Genomic DNA, 21,223 nt, shown 5'->3' with positions numbered 1-21,223 from the left:
CGGCCATACAGGCATCGCGGACCACCCGTAAACAGCAATCAGCAATCAAGGCAACTGGCACAGGTGCACACAATCACCACAGGTGGACTCAATGGAGTCTGGCCCAGTATAAAAGGAGTACACCCACACACCACACCCCTTCCTACACCAAAATGCTACCACTAGCTGTTGCAATCATGGCGCTGGAGGACATGCCGATACTGCTACAACTACAGCAACTACTACTACTACAACAACAACAACAACAGCAGCAACAACAGGCAGCACAGAGGAGACACAGGAGGAGAAGGAGGATGAAACAGGCCCAGGAATTACCACCAGTGCAGCCAGTAGTTCGACGTAGGCAGCCACCAAACCCTCATAACAGACCCAGTCCATTCAATCTAACCCCTGAGCAGATCCATACCCTGTACCGGTTAGACTGTCGATCTAGAAAAAGTAGACACCCCTCGATCATAAGGCTATGTACTATGTTGGCCAAAGACCAACCGTCTCATGCATTTAGTATTAGAAATATTAAAGCCATAAACTTGACTAAGGTGCGGCCATTTTAAGGCGACTGAAATCGCCATTTTGTTTTCTCTAACGTTTGCTTTTTGCCTTCTGTTAAACTGCTTTGCTGAAATATTATTCTGCTTTACTAGTGCAAAACGCAAGCCACGAGAGACATGTTGAAACATAATGTAGCAACCCAGACAGAAATGCCCGGTCTCCTCCCGCGCACTATCCTTGGAAGAGAGCAGTGAGGCATCCTAACAGGTGCCAGTTAGTCTCGAAAACATTGTAGAAATGCTAGAAGCTAGCATTAAATGATTTGAAATATGCTCTTCTTTACGGCCCCCCTTTCCTGAGCCCTGTAGAGCCCTGGAGAGCAAGTTGACCCCCCAGGACGCGAATAGAAACTAGGAGATAGGAAGGCCTGGAATGTGTCTCTCCCCTACGCACAGCTTGCTCGCAGAAACTGAAGTATCGTGTTCTTTAAAACAAAGACTTGTGTCTGTAGGCTAGAGAAATTACAAACTGTTGCTAAATGAATGTCTAAAGGTGTCAAACTCGTCACCATTGTCAATCATCATGCCTAGTTCAAAGGAAATGTATAAGCGGCGGTAATTGATGTGACACTACTGATTGCAAGATGCTTGTTTTGTATATATGCAACTGTTGTACGATTTTCGCTCTCTTGTGTCCCCCGAGGTCTGGTAGACACACGTCGCGGGGCGTGGGACCAGTTGGCCAACTGGAACTATTTGCTTTGCAATAAACCCTAGATTTTGGGAATACAACCTTGTGTCTGGCGTATCGGTTCGTGTGTGGTGATTGTGCCTTGTTTCCACAAACGAGGGTCCCTCAGGGGCCCCTTCAGGACCGGGACACCATCACCACCATAGTAGACATGATACACAACGACATTGACAGCCTGATAGAAATACGCACTGCCATCCCCCCGCTACTAAAGGTGGTGTCTGTGCTCCACTTCATGGCCACAGGCACCTACCAGCACACAGTGGGCCAACTGCATGGCATTTCCCAACCACTATTTTCACGCATGCTGAACCAACTACTCGATGCACTGCTGGAGCACGCTAGCACCCACATATCCCTACCACGGACTGCCCAGGAGATAGCTGACACCAAAGTAGGCTTCCATGCACTGGCAGGCATGCCCAATTGTGTTGGTGCCCTGGACTGCACCCATGTAGATTTGGTAGTCCCCCATGCCGTAGAGGCGGTGTACCGTAATCGCAAGCTATACCACTCCATCAATGTGCAGATGGTATGTGACTCCAGCAAGATTATGACACATTGCTGCGCCTGATTTCCCAGATCAACACATGCCATGGTGCTGCGTAACTCCACGCTACCCCGTCACATGGAGCGACATGCTGGACCACCTGCCTCGCTGCTTGTTGAGTTGCCTGACTGGCCCATGCCAGTGCATCGGGGTAGGGATGTGTTGCGATGCATACCCCACCTGGGTGGGAATGGGGGGGGGGATGCATACCCCACCTGGGTGGGAATGGGGGGGTGCATACCCCACCTGGGTGGGAATGGACGATGAGTAGAGAATACATGCATAGCTAATGACACCTGACCTGAACCCCCCAACAGGACACATCATTGCCACACATCTGACCATTAACGCATATCAATGACCACATGTAAAACGCACAACCTGACCACCATGTGTATGGCAAGCAATGCATGACTAAACAGGATTGCAACTGCGCCAATGTGGCTAGTGTGTCCATGCACAGAGTAGTATACACAGCATAAATGTGAGGCTAAACATTGTCGTACAACCACAGTACATCAGCCTCAGCATGCATTATTTCACCCTGCATCATCTATTGAACGCCATCCAGACTACATACACCTCATAGCAGTATAGTATGCATCTAGATGACATTCGTGCCTACGTACAGGGACATGTGCATGACCACACCAAATAGCTGCGGCCATGACTGTGATTCCTGAAGGTGGCAGCTCAGAGTGACACACACCTATTTGTATTTGCTTGCAGGTGATGGAGGATATCCCTTGAAGCCATGGCTACTTACCCCTGTGCGGAACCCGCAGAACAGCCATGAAGAGGAGTACAATCGGGTACACACCCGTACCCGTGTTGTGATTGAGCAGACCTTTGGCCTGTTGAAGGCATGGTTCCGCTGCCTTAGCAGGTCTGGTGGAGCACTCCTTTATAGGCCTGAGAAGGTGGCAAAGATCACCATGGCCTGTGTCATGCGGCACAACATGTGCGTCCGGAGAAATGTACCACTGCCACCTGACATTGACATGCATGCACCGGGTGAGGATGATGGGGATGGAGACGGAGGTGAAGCAGCACCCCTGCCAGTACGTGATGCACAGGATGGCCATGCAGTATGCCAATCACCGATTCACAAATACTTCTGAACCACAGGGGCTTTGATAGACATGTGTCAGTGACACACCGGGTCCATGTGGACATGCACACAGGGTTTGTTGGGATTTGGGCACTGAACACCGTCATGCATTAAACGGATACTTACGAAATGAACAATGTCCAGGCATTGTTTTTTCTCACAACTGGTCTATTGGTTCAAACTGCAAAAATGTGACAACACCTCCCCACCCCCCCAAACTCCCAAACCCCCCCAGTTAACTCCAAAACCCCACAATAAACTCCAAAAACCCCCAGTGAACTCCCACACCCCCCAATAAACTCCCCCCAAATGCTCTCATTCACCCCCAACACCATGTGACCTACTCCCATTGTCCTCCCACACTATTTGCGGGTCTTCTTGCTCTCCGGGGGCAGTATTTCGGTGTGCCTCGCACTCCTTCTGGTAGGACGCACAGGGCTGGTGGGTCCTCGCACTCCTTCTGGTAGGACGCACAGGGCTGGTGGGGGCAGAGGAAGCAGGTATGGTGGCTGATGAGGAGTCGGTGGGGATTTCCACGCCTGCTGCAGGTCGTGGCTGCTGCATTTGCAGCAGGATGGATGTTAGTACTTTTGTTATGGCCCCCAGACAGTCTCATCAGTACTGCTGAGGCATTCACTGCGGCTGTAATGGCGGCTGTGGTCCCCGCTATGGCTGTGGCTATCTCCCGCCTGGTGTCCTCGCCATCCGCTATTTATTGCCCCAGGAGCTCCAACATCGACTCTTGTCGGGCCTCCACCCTCACCAGCCGTGACTCGAGGGTGTTGGTGGGAGCAGGAGTGGTGGGCGGGTGCTGTCACGGGGCCTGTTTTTTCAGTGCTGTCCTCTGGGAAGGGGCTCAGGTCCGAATGATGCAGGCAGGGATCAGCACTGCTGTAGGTGGGTGAGGGCTGAATTTGGGGCGGGGGGTGGACACGGGGCTTGGGGTGGATGTACACGTCCCTTTTGTGACTCCTTCCTGGTCCACAAACTCCTCAGTCATCTTCGGTAGTGGCCAGTGCTTCTAGGGACTCCCCTTCCACTGGTGTGGTTGTGGGCAACTGGGTCTCGACAGTGTCAGTGTCATGATGCCTACCTCCAAGTAGCCAGGTCCGACCCAGCAACCCCAGAGGCAGGCATCATTTCCCCCAGGGAAGTGCCAGCGGGCCCAAGCTGGGGCCCTTTGGACACAGTCCTGGCGCCCGATCAGCAACTCACGCTTCGCATTGTTCTGCTCCTCGCAGCTGGACGCTCACTGTGTCAGCTCCTGCATCTGGACTTCAGCCACGCCTGTCAGCACCCTGGGTCACCTGCTAAGAGAGAATTGGAGAGAAAGAAGACCTTACCTGCTAAAGCTGCATCACGGAGACTTCACACCTACGATCCTGAAAGGGAAGACATCATTTTTAAAGCATTTCGTTTCGATCGCTGCAGCGCTGCATTTCACTCACCTTTCCTGGGCACCTCCATCTTCAGCAGCGATCATCCGGATCCGCAGCCACTTCCCAGAGCCTAGAGAGAAAAAGACAAGAACACAAGGTGAGAGAAGGAAGGGAATAGGAAAAGCTCTGTTTCCTTCTAAGACTTACCTGTTGGGTCATTCCCATTTCATTTCGGGTCCTGCCGTTTCCTGGCATTCCGGACCCCGGCCCCTATGGGGAAAAAAGACAGACATTGAATGAGCGAATGCAAAGACATTACCTGAACGCTCATCCAGAACTTACCTGTCATTTACTGGAACTGCACGTTTCACTTCGGGTCGGCGCCATATCTCTGGCATTCCGAACCCCGGCCCCTAAGGGGAAAAAGACATAAGCGTTAGCGCTTGCAGCAATAAGACAATGAACATTATTATTAAGCTTGAACTTTTGAACTTGCTACAGAACTCTTACAGTGCCCTACCTGAATAGTCAAGCTTATTTGAACTCCCATCAAACCTCAATCCAGTGAAGTAACTGGGTTTCAACGCGCCCCTGCATCAGAAGCAGGATGGAGAACTCATCCTTCCAGACCCTAAGGTGAGACTTCACGGGGAATCGAGGAAGGGTATCGTGGAGTGTTGGAAGGGAGTGGGAGGCTTGAGCATTATTCCGTCAGTAGGTAATGCTCCCTTTTCACGCACAGGGGAATATTCCTGCGAGCCAGTGAGTCCATCTTCAGAGTCCTGCGCTTCACCATAGAAGAAGCATCAGCACTCGAAGCCAGACCTGCGCCTCCGTGGGAATCAGGTGAGCGTGACAGAACGCGAAGCCTACCCACAATTTCCCACCCGGGCGCTATGGAGACTTCCGAGACAGATCAGCTGGCCCAGCTTTTGGGGGAATTACGGGCAGAAGTGCACTCAGCCCGCCAGGAGACTAACGCTCTCAAAAGAGAACTGATCCTATCCAAGGAAAGAACAGATGACCTGGCCAAAAGGTTATTGCAGGCCCAGGCAGGGCACACTCCTTTACCTAATTCCGGAGATACTTCCACATCAATGGGTTTGAATAACCCGGTACAAATCAATCTACCTGGACACATGCCTTTGGCCCCGCCTGAACGTTTTGCGGGGGATCCCAAGAAATATGCCGTCTTTATGAACCAATGTCGTTTACACTTTCTATGCAGACCCGGGGCCTTCCCTAACGACCAGACCAAGGTAGCCTTTATACTATCTTACCTCAGTGGCAGTGCTGCCGATTGGTCTATTCCATTGGTAAATCAGGATGATCCCATTCTCCAGAATTTTCAGGGTTTCCAGGCCAGCATGGAAAGATTGTTTGCTCAACACTCTCAAGGACAGGCCCTTGATAACGAACTGCTATCCTTACGACAAGGTAATCAGGATCTTCTGTCCTACGTTGCCACCTTTAATAGACTGGTTGTGGACACTGGATGGCCAGAAAACAAAAGGATCACATTGTTTCATCGAGGCCTGCGCGGAGAGCTTAAGGATGTTCTAGCTCAGATAGTAGATCCACCCCAGGTCTGCGCAGACTACATAGACTTGGTGGTTCAACTTGATCACAGACTTCAAAATAGAAAAGCAGATCGGTTCAAGTACGAAACCCGAGTACCGATCAAAACCCACACTAACTCCAAGAGTACCAACGTATCCGAACCTATGCAAATCGGCGGTGTTAAAGGACCATTAACACAGAAGGAACGAGAGAGAAGGTGGCAAATGCAACTTTGCCTGTATTGCGGGACTTCCGGTCACTTTATTCGAAATTGTCCGGTTAAACTACCTAAGAAGGTGGTTGGAGCCTCTGATAACGATTTATTGACACCTGATTCGGGAAACGACCTAGCCCGACAAGCGTAGGGGTCCGCTTGCCGAGCTTGAAAACAAACTCTTTGACCTCGCATTTTGTCATGCCAATGGTGCTTGTGGACCCAAAACAGCCTCAGCTGTTGCATGCTATAAAAGCATACATCGACAGTGGAGCTATTGGAAATTACATAGACCGTGAATTGGCTTCCAGGATTAAGCTCCCTCTCCGCCCGAAAGTAACCCAAGATGTCATTACTACAGTAGATGGAACCGAAATAGCCTCAGGGCCTGTAACGCATTCCACTGTTGAAATGACACTGGTGGGTCAGGATGGACATCGGGAAGCAATCGTGTTTGATGTGATCAAGGCCCCACAATTTCAAGTAATTCTTGGAATTCCTTGGTTAGAAACACATAATCCCAGAATTGACTGGCGAGCAAAGAAGATAAGTTTTCCTGATTGTGAACCAACTTGTTACCCAAGAAATCCAGTTATGGGTCTAGCCTCAGCAACTTCCACCCCTGTACAGCTACCGTCAGAATACCAAGAATTCCAAGACGTTTTTCAGAAGGAACAGGCTAACACGTTACCTCCCCATCGGTCTTATGATTGCCAAATCGATCTGGTACCCAATGCTCAACTACCTTGTAGTAGGATTTATGCTCTTACGGAACCTGAGAACCTACATTTGCGTCAGTATTTAGATCAGTACCTAGCCAATGGTTTTATTCGCCCGTCCAAGTCGCCTGTCTCCTCAGCTCTGTTCTTTGTGCCGAAAAAAGAGGGCGACCTTAGAACATGTATAGACTATCGCGCCCTAAATCAAATAACGATTAAGAATCGTTATCCTCTGCCCCTGATCCCTGAGCTTATCGACCAGGTGAAAGACGCTTGTGTGTACACCAAGTTAGATCTCCGAGGAGCTTATCACCTGGTGCGTATAAAAGAAGGCGACGAATGGAAGACTGCATTCCGCACCAAATTTGGGCTCTTCGAATATCAGGTGATGCCCTTCGGTTTGTGCAATGCACCTGCCGCCTTTCAGTACTTTATGAATGATGTTCTTCGGGAACTTATCGACGTCTGTGTCATTGTTTATATTGGCGACATCCTGGTGTACTCTTCAGAATCCGATCACAGAAAACATGTTAGGGCAGTTCTTGAGACATTGCGCCAGCACAGACTATTTGCAAAGCTCGAAAAATGCGTTTTTCATACCACAGAAGTGGAGTTTCTCAGATTCATCCTGACACCTCAAGGAGTCCGAATGGACTCGCGAAAGGTGGACGCCATCCTCAAATGGCCATCTCCTAGCTCGGTGAAGGGAGTTCAGAGCATGCTCGGCTTCGCCAATTTCTATCGAAGATTCATCCCGGAATTTTCCCGAACAGTCCAACCCATCACAGCTCTCCTAAAGAAAAACAAACGCTTTGAATGGACTCTTGAGACCGAACAAGCCTTTCAGGACCTGAAAACCAAATTCACCTCTGCACCTATATTGAAGCACCCGCACCCAGATCTCCCTTACATTGTGGAAACCGACGCATCCAGTTCGGCCATGGGAGCTGTCCTGTCGCAAAGAGACCCCGAAACTAACCAACTACACCCTGTGGCCTTTTGGTCCAGGAAATTTTCTCCTCCTGAAATCAACTACGCAATTACCGACAAAGAGTTACTGGCTATTAAATCTGCTTTCAAGGCTTGGCGTCACTACCTTCTCGGGGCAAGACACACCATCACCGTAATTACGGACCACAGAAATTTACAGTATTTAAAGACGGCCAAGGCTCAATCTTCACGACAACTCCGATGGGCTCTATTCTTTGCGGAATTTGATTTTGTAATTACCTATCGCCCTGGCTGCAAGAATGGTAAAGCGTAACGCCTTATCACGGATTGGCATGGAAGAACCCAATTCGAGTTTAGAACTTGTGCCAATCATACCTGAACAAAGAATCGTAGGCCTAACTTCATTGCAAACTATTGAGGACATCCAAACAAAAGTAAAACAACTTCTAGACTCTTCAGCCTTACTGGAATGGAGTCAAAAGGGTCCTCATTACACCGTTAAGGATGACTTACCCTACTTCCAGGAGCGGTTGTTTCTGCCTAATAAAGAATTGCAAGAACTTGTTATTGCCCATCATCATGAATCATTAATGGAAGGACACCCTGGTATCGCTAAAACGGAGGAAAAAATCAAACGCCACTTCTGGTGGCCTTCTTGGAGAAAAGACATAAAGTCTTTTGTATTGTCTTGCGGAATTTGCGCCCAAAACAAGGGTCAAAAGAAAAGGCCAGACGGCCTACTTCAACCCTTGGATATTCCACCGGCACCATGGCACACCTTGTCAATGGACTTTATAACTGACCTGCCTCCTTGTGCTGGTTACAACACTATCCTTGTAATTGTGGATCTATTCTCCAAAATGGTCCACTTTATCCCTTTAAAAGGTTTGCCTTCAGCTTCCACCTTGGCCAAGGAATTTCTGGAGAATATAGTTCGCATACATGGTTTCCCTTCCATATTAGTCTCGGATCGTGGAAGTCAATTTATCTCCCATTTTTGGAAGAAGTGTTGCCAACTAGCACAAATAGATGTGCGTCTATCCACCAGCCACCACCCCAAGACCGACGGGCAAACCGAGAGAACCAATCAGACTCTCGAGCAATATCTTCAGTGCATGTTACACCAATCCGAGTTAAATTGGAAAGACATCCTTTGGATCGCAGAATATGCATACAACAATTCAGTGCATTCTGGAACCGGACAAACTCCTTTTTATACTTTGTATGGTCACCATCCTCGTACCTCTGATCTAGATCCACCTCTGACCCTGGAAATGCCCGCAGTAAATCATCTGCATTCCACAATAACCCGAGCCTTCAAAGAAGCTGCAACTCATTTACAGCAAGCCAAGAAAAAGTATAAAGAAAAAGCTGATTTGCACCGAAGTAAAACTCCTCCTTACCAAGTAGGACATCAGGTATGGCTAGCAACGAAACATTTATCCCTCAAGGGCCCGCGAACCTTCAATCCCAGATTCATAGGACCTTATCCCATCAAGGCTATAATCAATCCCGTGGCCTTTAAACTGGATTTACCGTCTAACATGCGTATTCATCCAGTTTTCCATGCATCACTTTTGAAGCCAGTACAACCAGGGACCCGACTGTCCAAGCCTCCAGACCCAGTTCAAATTGGAGGGGAATTAGAATTCGAAGTTAAAGACATTTTAGACTCCAAGGTGTTAAAGTCCAAACTCTTCTATCTTGTTGACTGGAAGGGATATGGACCTCAGGAGAGATCGTGGGAGCCTAGTAACCATGTTCACGCACCTCGATTAATACAAAGGTTCCACCAGAGATTTCCGAACAAGCCAAAACCCCCGGAGGGAACAACCTTGGGAGGGGCCTTGAGGGGGGGTACTGTCATGATGCCTACCTCCAAGGAGCCAGGTCCGACCCAGCAACCCCAGAGGCAGGCATCATTTCCCCCAGGGAAGTGCCAGCGGGCCCAAGCTGGGGCCCTTTGGACACAGTCCTGGCGCCTTAGGCGCCAGGCTCATGAAGCTAGACATGTGTTCAAGTGTTTTAAGGTGCACTTACCTGATGCAGACCATGCTGCTACAACCAGGCCCTCTTGAGGCCTGAATGGAACTACTTTACCTGTGGAACTGCTTTCTCCTGGGTGTGGTCGGGGAAGGCTACATACCTGATCGGTGGAAGGATACATACCTGGAACTTCTGCCAAAGCTATTTAAACCACGCCCGATCAGCAACTCACGCTTCGCGTTGTTCTGCTCCTCGCAGCTGGACGCTCACCTTGTCAGCTCCTGCATCTGGACTTCAGCCACGCCTGTTAGCACCCTGGGTCACCTGCTAAGAGAGAATTGGAGAGAAAGAAGACCTTACTTGCTAAAGCTGCATCATGGAGACTTCACACCGACGATCCTGAAAGGGAAGACATCATTTTAAAAGCATTTTGTTTCGATCGCTGCAGCGCTGCATTTCACTCACCTTTCCTGGGCACCTCCATCTTCAGCAGCGATCATCCGGATCCGCAGCCACTTCCCAGAGCCTAGAGAGAAAAAGACAAGAACACAAGGTGAGAGAAGGAAGGGAATAGGAAAAGCTCTGTTTCCTTCTAAGACTTAACTGTTGGGTCATTCCCATTTCATTTCGGGTCCTGCCGTTTCCTGGCATTCCGGACCCCGGCCCCTATGGGGAAAAAAGACAAAGACATTGAATGAGCGAATGCAAAGACATTACCCGAACGCTCATCCAGAACTTACCTGTCATTTACTGGAACTGCACGTTTCACTTCGGGTCGGCGCCATATCTCCGGCATTCCGAACCCCGGCCCCTAAGGGGAAAAAGACATAAGCGTTAGCGCTTGCAGCAATAAGGCAATGAACATTATTATTAAGCTTGAACTTTTGAACTTGCTACAGAACTCTTACAGCGCCTTACCTGAATAGTCAAGCTTATTTTAACTCCCATCAAACCTCAATCCAGTGAAGTAACTGGGTTTCAACGCGCCCCTGCATCAGAAGCAGGATGGAGAACTCATCCTTCCAGACCCTAAGGTGAGACTTCACGGGGAATCGAGGAAGGGTATTGTGGAGGGTTGGAAGGGAGTGGGAGGCTTGAGCATTATTCCGTCAGTAGGTAATGCTCCCTTTTCACGCACAGGGGAATATTCCTGCGAGCCAGTGAGTCCATCTTCAGAGTCCTGCGCTTCACCATGGAAGAAGCATCAGCACTCGAAGCCAGACCTGCGCCTCTGTGGGAATCAGGTGAGCGTGACAGTCAGGCACACTGACTGTAGGTGTTGTCAGCTGGGTCTCGACTGTGTCAGGCACACTGGCTGTAGGTGTTGTCAGCTGGGTCTCGACTGTGTCAGGCACACTGGCTGTAGGTGTGGGCTGCGAGGCTTCCTCTGAGGTGGTGGTGTCGGTAGCCCTTTTCTGTGTGCGGGACGTGGATGCCCTCGCGATGGTATCTTAGCTGGCATCTTCTCCATCGGTGCCTGGGGGGGTAGAAGAGATGCAGGCCATCAGTGATGGTGTTACATGCCAGTAGCATACTATGGTGCTGTACATTATTTAATCATGCATTCATGTCTTACAGGTGTATCACACAGGGTAGTCTGAGGGGGCATTTTGGCATTTGCTGCATGGCAGGTGGCATGCCGTTGTATTGGGGTTTGTGTGATGTATTACATGGGCACGGTCCATGTGTGTTGGCCGTGTGTTGGTAATGGGATTGGCACTCAGCATGCATTTCTGTGTGGCAGGGTTTGGCCCTCCATCTGGACTTGGATATGTTCATGTGGGTGTTGGGACATGCATTGCCTTGCCTAGACTCTCTTCCACATCACTTGTGCTACGTCATGGTTTCCCCTATTGGGATCTGCAGGGTCACTCACCTCCTTCTGGTGATGTTGCTGCACCCGTCTCCATATCCCCAAATCCCTCAATGGACTCTGGACTGATGAAGGTGCTTGCCGTCTCCTCCCAGGTGGTCAGTTTGGTAGGAGAGTGGGGACCCCCACCTGTGGCCATGGCCTCCCTCCTTTTGCTTGCAAGGATGTTACGCACACTGAGGCGTAGGTCATCCCACCTCTTCTTGCAATCCCGAACAGTCCATGGGCAGGTACCAACAGCGGAGACCTTGCGGGCTACCTCCTGCCAGATCTCCTTCGTGCAGTGCTGCACCTCTCGCTTCAGGTTCTGGGATTTGATGACATCAGCATGTGCGGCAAGGGTGTCCGCAAGCATGTTTAACTGAGCATCTGAAAAGCGCTGTTTCCGCAGGCGAGGGGTGGTTTTCCGGGTTGCCTTAGACATAACGAATGTATTGCCACTGAGCTCTCCTGGAAACAACTCGTGGTTTGGAAGGATTGCAATGGATTGTGTTTTTAAAGATGGCCGCCGGCGCATTTCCTGTTCCGACGCGATGACATTACTTCCCGGTCCGGTATTACGAGCCCGGTATTAGCATGTTGTTATTACCGGGTCGGTAATAAGGGATTCCTTCTAGGCGGTGGCGGTATCGGCGGATCCCGTGATGGCGCTATCGGGGGGTTGGAGGGCCTTTAGCGGAATGCTGGTATGGCCATTACCGGCATGGGGGTTCACGCGTGTTCGCGCACTCGTAATCACCCGCTACTAGCGCCGTCATACGAGCATGTACCCGCTCGTACCTCCATGCCGGTAATGACCCCGTTTTTACCGCGCTACTCGTAATGAGGACCAATATGTTCACACTAGCTGCTACAGGTAAGACTAGCAATATTGTCTGCAAAGAAGTATTGGTTTAGGGATAATACTATACCAATGACAGCAGTAGGCAAAGGGGGCTGGCCGGTACAAGTGAAACTGTGGAACTCCCCGTAACTCTCCATACATTACAATTCTCAAACACGGTAGTAGTCAGAAGGGGCTGCCGGGACATATCAACGCAAACAACCATGCAACATCATCATCTATATGCGTTCATTGAATAAACATCAAACCTGGACTGAAATAGGAACTGCACCTGCTGATATATATGACAATATTTGACTAAAGGCTTACTTGCTTACAGCCTCATCACAAGTTTGTCGGTAACCCTTAAATGCGGTGTAGCGCTATTACCGCCACATTTGAGGGTCTGCCAAAGCATGGGTTTGGCAGCATTTAAATCTGCCGCAAATTTGCCGATTTTCAGCGCAATTACCGCGTGGTAATACCGCCGACGGTAGTTGTGCCGAACATTCCCCATTTGGGTCCAATGGGGATTGCGAAATTCCCGAATGGGCCCAATGGGCCCAATGGGGGAATGGGGAATTACCATTCCGCCAAACCCGTGGTCCGACGCTAATAGCGCCGGGATGTTTGGCGGTAACGCATTTAGCCCCGGCAGTATCCCGGCGGGGATACCCAAGGGTTCCCGCCAAAGGCATAAAACACAGACTGACCTCCCCCTTCCAGAATGGTAGAAGGGCTGCTAACAAAGAACAACCACGCCAGTAATGGTGAAAAAAGAAGGGAGGTACTTGGGTACTCTTAGGAAAGATTTCTCTTTACTGCACCTTTCCTTCCACTTTTATGGCCCCCCAATTTTTAAGCATTTATTTTTGATCCTGACCTGAACTTTTTACAGTGCAGTGAAGACTTTCGCCACTACGCTGTATTTTGCTCATCTGTTATGGGGAAACTGACATGACCTTCAGGCTGTCAGTACTGGGAAACATTGTTTGACTTAGTCTAGTTACTTTGTTACTACTTTAAGTAACTTATCATCACTTGTGGTAACTTTTATTATTGTACAATGCATCTTACAATGCAGTACAATGGGGTCCACTTTTTGTTTTTGGCCTCGACTAACACTCAAAGGATGTTTGGTTACTCTAGATGTGCTACATGGACAAGCTTGTGGCAGCAGTTACTTTTTACAATTTGTTGGTGCTTTTCGTTTTAGCCTTACCACGTTTACTGTGTTTGGCTACTAAATGTGGCTAGTGATCAAACATGGCCATGCCACAAGGTTTTTCGCTTGTCCTTTGGCCATCTTGTTTTTTAGCCTTCTTTCTTTAGTCTGACCGCAACAAGTGTGTCTCTTTGCGTCGCTGTGCTGCAGTGACCACCATCCGAAACAGTTAACCTGCGGCGAGTCGAGTCCTGAGAGGGGTCCTGCATCGTGTTTTTCTGCATTCTTCATCCAAGAGTTCTTGCACCAGCTAAAGACACCGACCAGAGAGCTGCTCGAACCTGCAACCCTTACAAATCAAGGACCGAGGTTGGCGGCAGGAAAAGCGATCTCAGGCCTTCTTCCATTGACCTGCCAAGTCCTGTGAAGAATCGGAGTATGCAGTGTGAGTTCCAGTGGTTCTTACCTGCCCCTAAACTCCCTTTAAAAGTTTTGCTAACTTTTAAAAAAATGTTTACTTTATATTGGCTTTGTCATTGCTATCTTTTGTTAGTTAGAATAAACTGTCCTCTAACAGTTCAAACCGTTCACTGGACCCCAGAGACCCTACCTTCATTATTTCCTGCATCACAAACTGTGTCAGAACGTTTCCTAAACTTTTGGCCATAAGGCCGCAGTCAATATAGGGAAGGACCTTTGAAGTTGGGGCTAATTCTCTGCGGACCTGTAGTGCCTAAACTAATCTGTACTTTTTTACAGACGTTTGATTGTATTATTCCCTATTGTAGTGACTGTATATATGTAATCTATTATTAGTGTTGTGTGATACTTCTACCTGTTAGTAGTCATTATTCACAGTGATATTTGGCCATAAATAAATAACTGTATTTTTATACATACTGTCTACGTGTAATCTGTGATTCCCATTGTGTGTACTTACTGTGGACCCTTTACAAGCTCACAACCTCTTGTCACTTGAAGTGGTTTTGCTACAGGTCCCAGAGTTGTCCCTGTCACAATATAGGTTGGCCTTCTATACATCTGTCCACCAGGCCAGAGTATAGAAAATCAGTCCTAAGAGGTACCCCTATGGTGCACTGCCGTGGCTTTGGTCAAAGCCTGTGGTATAAAAACTACACAACAATTGGTAGAATACTTCCACTGCCACCAGCCATAACTAGGAGATTGTCTAAGTGACTATAAAGTCACAGGAGCAGATGAAGGGGGATACTAGGTATCCCTTTGGTGCTCCACTGAAGATGGTGTGTGCTAAACTCTCAGACTATAGAGTTTTGGGAGAGATTACAAGAACGGTAGTCATAATGAGCTGTGTGCTGCAGTAGTAAAAACTCAGATGCCATTAAGAGCTATGTAGCAGGCAGACGCCATAGTACAGGTAGAATTCAAAGAATAGAGTTCCAAAAGACAGAGCCCATAAGAATGAATGAGTGGGAAAAGGCTCCACTCATTCAGGATTGAAAGAAAAAGGTCCAGAAGTCCAGCAAAAAGTGTTGGGGTCTCACTAGGCGAGGGAATAAACCACACACATGGTAAATCTCCCTAATAATTCTAAAAAGCAGTAATGTTAATGTTAAAGGTATTTATATAGCTCACCGTCCCCAACGGAGTTGGTCTCCAGGCACTCAGGCAGGTCTGTAAACAAAGAGGTGGGTGGGGGGTTGGGTTAGTGGGTGAAGGGGGTGTAGGAAAGTGAGAAGTTGGTGTCCTGTTGGTAGCTTCAGTTCGGTTTTCACCGTGCGCTGAGCTTGGGTGTGGATATAGGATCGAAGCGAGTCCTCATGTGCTGTTGTTGCGATTTATGTGTTGATTGTTGTTACGGTGTGGTGAAGTGCGTGCGGTTTACTGTGAGAGAAGTGGTTGTGTGGGTTTTTGTGTGAGTTAAGTATGCAGAAATTTGAGGTTTTGGTTGGTGGGTTATATGTCTCTTAATCCTTGTTGTTTTGTTTAATGTATCCGGTTGTCATACTTTTAGAGGGGCTATCACATCCATCACTTTGGAGAGGGTATCCAAAAGGGAATCATCATATCCTACACATTCCTGGGAGGAAACATATCCACCTGAGGTGTGGGCAGTATTCAGTCCCTCAGTGATTCCGGGTTGATCCTCTTCAGGTTTCGGGAGATAATGCAGTTTTGTTTTGGTATAATCCTTTTACACTGGCTCAAAATGTCTATTCTGAATTCGATGAAGGGGTGATCCGACCAAGGACATAAGGAAATGTCTGATATATTAATCTTCAGATTAATTGAAAAGACCCAATCCAGTGTGTGACCCTTAGAATGCTTTGGCTTATCTATATGTTGCAGAAAGCCGAAAGCATTCATGAATCTAACCAGTTCCCTTGCCGTAGAGTATTTAGGGTCATCCTTCCAGAGATTGAAATCACCCATTATAAGCCATTTGGCAGTACCCTTAAATTGGGAAAGAACCAGGCTATTCAGTTGTGATACAAAATCTGGCATACCGTTGGGGGGGACGATATATCACCGCGGTGGAGGCATCCATTCTAATTTTAAGACAGAGGGTCTCGCACCCACTCGGGCCTTTTATATCCACCTTCCATATGTCCAAGGATTTCTTGAATATAATTGCCACTCCTCCTCCCCCCTCGGTTCTCCCTATTAACACATAAGATAACAATCTTTGGGGGTAGCAAGTGCTAGTAAGGGGCCAGCAGCCTCATGCACCCACGTCTCTCTCAGAGCACAGCTATCTAGATCTAACTCAGATATGTATTCCGCTATTTCCACTGCGTGTTTAACCATAGATCTAGTATAGAGTAAAAGAACTCAGAGATTCTTACAATCGACCATCTGTAGATCATAGACTGAATTTCCATAATGAATGTGATTATTTTTTGTGTGTTCGTGTCCTCCTGAGCGGTAGGCAGCTCACAGGGGTGGGGGTAGTTTGACCCCCTGACTCAAGACTGATACTTCTTGGTATGCTTCTGGATCAAATGCACCTACCATGGTACTGCTAGGATCCAGAATGACCACAAACTCATTCAAAGCCAGGACATCTACTGTCTCCTGTATGTTATCAAGTAACAGAGTGGCAATATTCTGATCTTGGGAGTTGCTTATCTTACTACCCAAAGTAAAATTAACGTGCTTCACAAATTTAACGTTAATTTAATTTAACGTGTTTAGTAATGGTCTTAAAGGACTCTACTTATCCCACTGCCTATAAGTGGATTGACTACCACATGTAAGCACCAAACACTTATAGGCATGGATGAGAAAAAAAGATAAGCAGACATTTAATCTAACAGGAAGTATATTCTAAAAATCCATAAGGCCTAAAGTAGCACTGCGCATTAGGTTGCACCCTTTATAGCATAGTATTACAAATATTCCAAAGGCTCACATGATAATCCTAGTCGTAGAGGGTTGGAAACACTTCCAAACCATAGGTAAGGGTGAACAGACTTCAGCGGCAGGGGTAGCGGTGCATTAAGCCGCTTTGTGTTCTCCCCACACGTTTCACTGGTTAGAAGGAGGATCTCCAAACACTGGGACAAATGCAAGGAGATAACCTCAAATGCCTGGGCCTTGCAACTCATCAGATGGATGAATTAAAAAGACCATCGGACAGGCACCCTTCTACACCTCCCTAGCAGCTGGAGCTGGAGGCCCGGAGGACCAGAGAGCCCTGCTTTTAAAGGGTGCAGTGGAAGAGGTACCACCCGAAGAGAGGGTATCAGGCTGCTATTCTCATTATTTTCTGGTACCCAAGAAAGGAGGACTGAACCTCCAGGCCTTGAACAAGTTACCTGAGAAAGGACAAGTTCATGATGGTGACATTGAAAGAAAGGCTCAAGGCTCTGCTATTTCAGGACTGGTTGGAGTCGCTGGACCTTCAGAGCACTTATACTCCTACGTCTCGTCCCCTTTCCTCCATACTTTTGGGACATTCCGTCCTGTGGCACGGGACCGGAGTAATTTTTGTAAAAAAAGCATAAAATTGAAAATGTGTCCTTCTTCTCTTTTTATGCGGGGTACTGCACGCAGCCATAACCCTGCCCTCCGTAGCTCCGCATAGCCCTTCAGTCCTTTTCTCTGCGTGGTCGGGGCTGGACGCACTAGCATCACTGGGTAGACCTTTTTCTTCCTGTTGTCCTTCTCTCCTGCTCCGGTTCTGCGGTCGCGTAGTCCTCTGTCTATGCCGGATCGTTTGGGATTTGCCCCTTGTTCCTCTTGTGATTGTTGCTTCGCTAGGGCGGATCCCCATTCTCTCTGCTTGGAGTGTCTGGGACCGGATCACTGTTGGGACTCGTGTTTCTTCTGCGACTCCCTTTCGGTCCGGGCACTTCAGCGTCGTCTTCGTCAGTGGGAGGAGATCTTCCAGAGGTTCCTCCATCACATTTTCAACTCTTCATCGACGGAAAGAAGAGATGCCTGGTCAGTTCCTTACTTTTCAAGGCACCCCGGACGGGGGACTCCTTCCCGGGGTCCTCCAGGGTCCTCCAGGTCTGGGAGGGGCTTCAAAAACTCTGCTACCAGGGTTTTCCCTGAGGTGTCTCGCAGGCCTAATAGGCGTACCAGGGGTTTTCTCTGAGGGTTTCCACGAGGGGCCTGCCTATACCGGATCACGATCCGAGGTTCTCTGATCAGGTGCTAATAGCCAGCATAGTCGTGCTGGGGCGTTGGGTACCGGAGTTCGTTCTGAGTTCTCCTTGTCAGGAGCTTCCCACACAGACACCGGGGTGCGTCCTGAGGCTTCTGTTGAGGCTTTCTGTACGGAACCACGGTTCGAGGCCCCTCTCGGGGGAGCTATTAAGACCAGACTCTGTTCCGAGGTTTCTCTTAACGAGGCAAAGGTGTGTACCAACAGAACTGAGAGGCCTGTTAAGGTCTTGTCTGTGAGGTGGATTCCTCAACTTTCCCACAACGCAGAGTCACCGGTTCTGTTGAGGGGGCACAGGGAGAGGTCGTCTGCCGAGGATCCTTGTGTCAAGGCTAAAATTTTCAGTCAAGTCCCCTGACTGATCTGTGGAGTCAACTGCCTCATCTACTCATATGATGCAGTTCTCCTCAGATGTTCACAAAATGGCAGGCCTTCCCGCGTGGTCTACGGTGGCCATTTTGGATTCTTCCCTCACACCCACGCTATCGACAATGGGTGCTTGGAATCTTCTTTTCGGTGGACAACCTTTTCCACGCGACAGTGTGAATCGGTTCTGCCCTTCGTATGACTGGCGTGCTTGGATGCCACTACCACATTCGGTCTCTCTTCCTGGCTGTCTCTTCATCAGAGGATACCTTTTTCGGGAAGTTTCAGAGACTTATGCACTCTGACCCCTTAAGGGAGTACTTTAAGGGCCTTTCTTGTAGCTCTGTCACCAGTGTTTCCCCTGAGGTGTCCCAAAGGCCTAACAGGCGTACCGGAGATTCCTCCGAGGGTTCTGACGGACCTGCCAGTACCGGACATTGTTCTGAGGTTCACCATCACAGTGCTAAAGTTAAGCCCAGTTCGGCTGGGTGCTGGGATACCAGGGTTCACCCTGAGGTCTCCGTTTCTGGAGCTTTCCTGGCTGTAACCAGGTTAAAACCTGAGGTTCCTCTTGTGGAGGCTAAAGTCTGTACCGAGTGCCGACTCAAGGCCCCTTTTAAGGGAGCTTTACGTACCAGGTTGAAACCTGAGGTTCCTCTTGTGGAGGCTAAAGTCTATATCGACAGATCTTAGAGGCCTTTTCTGAGTGTCTTGTCGGTGAGGTATTGGCCTCAACCGTCCCATGCTCAGGGTCGTGGTGGTACCGGTTCTGTCGAGGGGCAGAGAGGGGGGTCACGGACTGCATTCCCTCTGGTACCGACTTGTCTGAGTTTCCTCCGTTGGAGGCTAATTTTGCATCTATTTAATTAGTTGCAGGACAGCCTGACACGTTTCGAGCTGTAAGGCTCTTCCTCTGAGTCTGAGTACAACATGAACACGAGTAATACAAATGACAGCATAGAATTTCCAATGCAATTTTTCCAACACACAAGGAAGGCACAGTTAAAGTTGATTAAACATATGACAAACCAGGTATTTAGCCAATGCATGTATGCAAATAACACAAGAAAAAGGATATTGATCTTCAGTTCAGTAGTGCAGTTTTCCAGAATTAGATAGAGTTCCGTATACCAAAAGGAATAAGGGGAAAGAAAGAAAGAAAACACAACCTAATTAGGGTAGGGTCCATCACAGCGGTTCAACATGTGCACCTATTGTTTGGTGCACATAAGCCATGTTAACAATAGCAAAAACCTCGAAACGGGGTATACCTTTGAAGTCCTTGTCATCCATAAATTTAGCTAGGAAAAAGGAGTGCAGATATGATAGTCGGTGACGAGTGGGTAGCTAGTATCTCATAATGTAACGTAGCCAATCACTGTAAGGGAATTCAACCACTTACCAGTTGAGTATTTTGAATATGTTGAATTTCACATTAACGTGGGCTCCACTAAAATTAGAAAAAATTGGACTTAGCTTGGTCACAAAACAGCCTGTATGACTTTAGGCTGGCAACAATTAACAAGAAACATAGTTTAAAAAATATATAAAGAGGTGTAACCACATACCTATATATGTCACGATTAAGAATTATTGACCCTCAATTGGGTGATAAACTGTGTTAACAGCCCATATATCAAATACGTGGAGCAGAAAAGAGAAAGGAACAGACAAGTATGCTCAATTAGCCCAATTAAAAAAGAGTAAGATGAGGTCACATGCGCTGCCAGCCCCCAATAGATAAGTTAGGGACGTGCGCTAAAGACTGCACTTACCAAGCGTTTCCACACAAATGATCCTTTGAGAGCCGGCTGCGGCAATGGATGGTTAACTTTGAGTTCTGTAGAGACTAGCGTGTGCGTTGCGAAGCTGAGTTGCGGCTGCAGCGTGCCGCCACTTTAGGTGTATAAGGCAAACCGTAATGGTACCTGAAGTCAATGCAGGACAGCAAATGTAATGCTAGCTGCACAATGCCACGTTAAAGGCATATGTTATAAAAATTATATATAAGCTCAGTCGAAAACGCGCCCCGTAATTTCAAGTATTATTTAAACTTGGAACTATTGTAAGGTAGGTCAGAGTGGTACTTCAAGAGACATGCGCCGTATAAACATTGCATGTAAGAGCAGAGACAAGTAAACAAAAATCTGTATGGATAAGTTAGAAAGGCGTCAGTGTAGTTAATATAAAACCCTCTCACTTAGGGTAAAACAACCATAACTTTGTAATGAGCTGGGCTGTTGGCCATACTTGCTCGCAACTCCTCAGTTAGTATGGATAACCAGGTAAGCTCTGAATTGGAGTCATGTCTGGGGCTACCAATAATTTGTAATAGAAGGCTTACGTGCACCAGCAAGGGTCCACATATATCCCTGCATTGCAAATGGATGCATATATTGACATGTAATCACAAAGTAATTATTAGCGCTTGAACCAATCTGTTCAGAAAATGAATTGTACAACACAGGCTAAGATACTTTTTAAGCATAGCTTCAAAGGAATACAGATAGTTCATGGTCTGTGTTAAGGCCATGTATAACAGTGCGGAACTGACATATAAGTCTGGCTTCCAATTGTCTGAGCTTGAGAACGAGGTTGCCTCCTCGCTGAGGTAAAGATACTTTGGCCATGCC

General features: G+C 48.1%; 1 protein-coding gene across 5 annotated transcripts in view; it reads left to right on the top strand.

The window, feature by feature from the left end:
* The window catches only part of BRD8 (bromodomain containing 8), a 1,405,947-nt gene that overhangs the window by 774,302 nt on the left and 610,422 nt on the right, over nt 1-21,223 (top strand). The gene's annotated exons all lie outside the window — the stretch shown is intronic.

This window comes from Ambystoma mexicanum, chromosome 3p (assembly GCF_040938575.1).
Source record: "Ambystoma mexicanum isolate Mex_15411 chromosome 3p, UKY_AmexF1_1, whole genome shotgun sequence".
NCBI lineage: Eukaryota > Metazoa > Chordata > Amphibia > Caudata > Ambystomatidae > Ambystoma > Ambystoma mexicanum.
The sequence above is the reverse complement of the archived record's forward strand: the minus strand, read 5'-3'. Positions and strand labels throughout refer to the sequence as shown.